The following is a 4,847-nucleotide window of genomic DNA, read 5'->3' on the forward strand; positions in this document are numbered from 1 at the left end:
ACACTTTTTCTCGGTTGAGATGTGGTTTAAAGTGTAAAAATACACCTGGTCGCCCAGCCTCTCAGGATACCTTGTGTCAGAGTTGCATGTACCCCATGCACACCGTTTGACCATTTTTAAACTTCAAATCTCAGAAAAAGCTCATAAAACCGAACTAACTGACTTTCTGTAATGCATTTCAATGGACGTCCAGGCAGAGAATGTCCCAGTGTATGGGAATGGCTATACGCACTGTGATTGGCTCATTGCGTTTGAGGGCGGGGCTTAGCCATAGGTCAATCAGTGTTGTACAAGGCTGCTTAACTGTCATGCAGCCACCTGCCACTAGTGGGTGCTACAGAGGGGTCAGACAGCAGTCCCCCTCCCCGCGGTAATGCTCCAGTAGACTGGAGTTTTAAACTGGAGAGACGTCCTCTCATAAACCAGCACACTTTGATCTAGAACATGAATTCAGCAGCAATGGATCTTTTTGAGACGTTATATTATTTGTTAACTTTAAGAGTTGCTGTCGGATAATGTGCAGGTTCACATTCATACTGCACGGCACAAAGTGTCTTGTACTTCAGCAGCATTTAAAATCCAACATGATTGTTGAAGATTGTGATTAAAGGCTTCAGAGGGCGCTGAATGCACACGATATGTTTTGGGACAATGTTTCAAACACTTAACAATAAATTGTGATAAATTTTGACTTTGAGTGTTTGCCTTTTTAGACTCGTCGACTGGTCTTAATTAAAGTTTCATTTAGTCGACAGGAACATCCCTCGTAACTATAGCTGTCAAATAAATGAAGTAAAGGAGATTTATAAAGTAGGATAAAGTAAAGTAAACTGTACTTCAGTAGAGTAACTGGGTGAATGTACTCAGTTACTGCCTCCGGTTTCTGTAGCTCAGAGCACACGTGGCTCATGAACACCTCCTCTGCTGTATAAACTCTTCTTCCCTTCAGTTTGTGTTTCAGAGACGATGTGTGTTAAAGTTTATCGATTGTTTTCGCTCATCGTCACTGGGGGCTCTGTGTGTGTGTGTGCTGATACTGGACATAAAGGAGAGCGCTCAGCCTCAGGAAAACCCCTCTGACTCCCCCAACAAATATCCACCGTCTCCTCGGCAGATGTTGAGGAGCAATAACATTAGACAGACTGCACCGCCGGGGCCGACAGTTACGCACTATTACGCTGGAAAGACTTCCACCGACGGTCCCTGGGCAGATGGAGCAGGCAATAAGATCAGACAGAGTCGGCCACCAACTGTCAAATGGACTATAGACCCAGCTGAGGAGGAGGAGGAGGAGGAGGAGGAGGAGGAGGAGGCGGCGGCAGGAGACTGGCCTTTTTTAAATTCTCTAAAAGTTTGTTTGAGTGGAGGAGGTGGAGGAGGAGCTGGAGGCGGAGGAAGAGGTGGAGGAGACCTGTGCTGACAGACTGCAGAGGCTGATGTAGGATGATGGACTGGAATCGAACCTGTGGCCACAGCAACAAACACAATACCTTTGTCCATGTGGCGCCCAGTCTCACTCTGAAGTCATCAAAATCTGGCACTTGGGCAGCGAGGTGCGGTGGTGTCAGAAACCAATGAAAAAAGGTGCAGTGGTGTCAGCGGGAAACGTGGCAGGACAAGGATGAAAGTTAAGTCGGCGAAAGTCCGATTGGGGTGTGCAGGCGGGATGGGTCCAACTAACACCTCAAACTTTCACCTGAGAGAGCGGTGTTCACGTCCTGTAACACTGTAAAGTCAAACTCTGTTCTTTGTTCCTAAACCCAACCACGTGTGTGTGTGTGTGTGTGTGTTGTTGAAGGAAAAAAAAATGTAAATTCTCTTTTATTTTGAAAGAGACTGTATGCAAACTGTACATTTCCTGTGAAAACAGAAGTGTATTTTGAAAACAGACAATGCATGTAACAGGCTGAAGTTGACACGGCGTCCCAGAACGTCAACAACCAACACACCCAGAGTACCTTGGACGTCATATGTGGACGTGGAAAGTCCATGACCAAACGTGGACATGTGACGAGGTCACAGTGAGGACGTGATGACCTGGGCGCCCCTGCCCTGCTTTTTCAAGGCGGGAATTTCACATCGTTACTCCGCCTCATTGTTCTGGATAAAAGGTAGGGGAGACCGCGGATGATTGTAACACTTTTTGTTTGAGCAAGTGTAACTCAGTGGGTTTTTTTGTTAGAGCTCTTAAATTTTAATACGTGGTACCCATATTTGTTTGCTATAAATAACACACACTTTGACCTCCACTACACCATCACAGATTATGGAAATTAATGTCAAATACAAAGAGGTATATTGTTACAACGTACTCCAGTACCGGGGTGAGTTGTAACACTAGCTGGGGATGGATGTAACAATTAAAATATTGTGCTTAAAAAAGATTCACAATAGGCTAAATGTATTCAAGCACTTCAATGAATAATAAAGAAGGAACAATAAACTTGTAAAAATACAATAATTATAATATTAAAATTAATATAAATGTATAACATAAATACAAAAAAGGTTGACGTCTGAAAAGCATTTGAACAGTTGAACAATAAACACTTTTGAAGAGTAACTATTATCTGAGCAAACTAAGCCTATTTTAATCTGATTGGCAGTTGTGGCAAATGTAGATGTCCATGCCTGGGGTGCAGGCTTCGTGGGCCCAAAATCCCCACTTTTTAAGAAGTGTTACAACCCTCCCCATGCCTAGCAACACAATGGACACTGTGCAAAAAACAATTGAAAATGTTTGGTTTCTCACCTGAAAAACTGTTTTTTGGCTCTAGAACAGACAAATTTGGACTCAGAGACATGTGGCTTCACCAGTGAGCTCCAATTGTAAATGGGCATGGACTATGTTGATGATGTCACCACAGCTTGTTTCTAATTGGCCAAACTGAAAGTGTTACAACTATCCCTTTGTTACAACCATCCCCGGTCTCCCCTACACCAGCACAATGAGGAGACAGAGTTGGTTCATCTATAAAGCAGCATCTGATGTAAACCTGACAGAATGAACATAGACTATAAATCATTTTAAAAATCATAAAATCAAATAAATCCTAAAAGGTCATGACATCATAGAGTTGTAAAACTTGAAATCATTAAATCAAGTACGATTTTAAAAGAGCTGCAGCAGCGTGAAGCGTAAAGAGTGTCAGACCTGTATGAGGAGAGTCAGCGCGAGTTAAGGCTCATTTATGCTCAACGTTAAATACGGATCCGGATACGGACGGAGCCTTCTGTCCGTGCTCTGCGTTCGTTTCGTCCGTATTTCTGCATGTTTCCATAAAGCTTACAGATACGGGCCAAACGGAGCAGTACCACCGGGAACCATGGGGGCAGTGTTGCTGTCACTACCCGATACGTAGCTCTAGTGAGACACGAAGAAGAAATAACAATTCAATTTCTCTCATCGGCAGTACTAGAGAAAAGAATTCTCCGTCCTCCAGTCGTGATGTATTTAACGGCCTCACCGACCACCGCCTCCTACAACGCTGCCTCTGTTTTTGTCTTTTATACAAGAGGTACATTATCAATATCTCCTCCACAGTCGCCATGTTTGTTTTTGAGTTTGTTGTTGTCATAAACTTTTGACGCTGGGCTGCCCCCTGGTTAGGGCTGCAACTAACGATTATTTTCATTGTCGACTAATCTGTCGATTATTTCTTCGATTAGTCGACTAATCATTTCATCGAAAAATGTGTTAAAATGTTGAAAAACGTCGATCTGTCTCACCCAAACCCCAAAATTACGTCATCTAATGTCTTGTTTCATACTCACGCCAAAGGGTTTTAGTTCACTGTCATGGGAGAGTGTGTAAAGCTGCCAATATCTGAACGTAAGAAGCTGCAGTAAGAGTATTCTGGGGTACTTTTATAGTACTTTCTAGGAAAAATGACTCAAACCGATTAGTCGACTACTAAAATAGCGATTATTTTAATAGTCGATTAGTCATCGATTAGTCGACTAATCGTGGCAGCTCTACTCCTGGTGGATATATTGGTTAACATCCATGCCAACGTAAAGGGCGCATGGAAGTATGTGGGCAGTGGCGCATGGAAGTATGTGGGCAGTGACGGTAACATCGTTTGAAACGGACGTATACATTTTCGTATACAGGGAGCATAAATGGGCCCTTAAAGTGAACAGATAAATTTTTAGCTTCCTGTTAAAATATTCAGCGAGCAGCTTCTCTGATATCTGCAGGTCGTGCGTTCGTTGGGACGTCCCAGATCTTCTTCCAATAAACCAGCAGCAGATGATCGCAGTGTTCTTGGTAGGGCTGGGTATCGATTCAGATTTTCCAGATCAATTCGATTCGATTTTCAAGGACTCAGTTCGATTCGATTCACGATTCACAATTCACGATTTGATTTGATTTAATTCAGTTTAATATCGATTCAGTCAAGTATATTTCAATTATGATACAAAATCTGCTGGATATTAAGATATTTTCTGAGAACTAACGAAGTATATTTAACAAGGAACCCTCTGACCTGGTGCATTACTATTAAAAATACTGTTCACATTAAGAATTGGCCCTAAAGCAGCACATTAGTCATCATGTACTTTTATTTAACATTACCTGACCAACACATACAAAATAAATATTTTAAATTAAATCTAATCACAAGGCAGACAATTTAAATGAAGTGGCTACAGAAAATGTAAACAAAGGACATCCACAAGTTTGCTGCCTGTAACCGTCTTATAAAGCTTTTGTGCAACACACTACAGTGGTTGTGATGCACACATTGACTGTATCAGAAGAGAAACAATATACGTAGGTGAACCCTGCAGCAAAGTGAACCCTCTTCCTCAGAGAGGATCTTTGCCTCCCAGTTTGTTCCTGG

At 42.4% G+C, this 4,847-nt stretch overlaps 1 protein-coding gene across 1 annotated transcript in view; it reads right to left on the reverse strand.

Annotated features, from left to right (window-relative positions):
• LOC126385651 (glutamate receptor 1-like) overlaps positions 1-4,847 on the reverse strand; it is a 92,764-nt gene that overhangs the window by 45,870 nt on the left and 42,047 nt on the right. The gene's annotated exons all lie outside the window — the stretch shown is intronic.

This window comes from Epinephelus moara, chromosome 3 (genome assembly GCF_006386435.1).
Source record: "Epinephelus moara isolate mb chromosome 3, YSFRI_EMoa_1.0, whole genome shotgun sequence".
NCBI classification, from domain to species: domain Eukaryota; kingdom Metazoa; phylum Chordata; class Actinopteri; order Perciformes; family Serranidae; genus Epinephelus; species Epinephelus moara.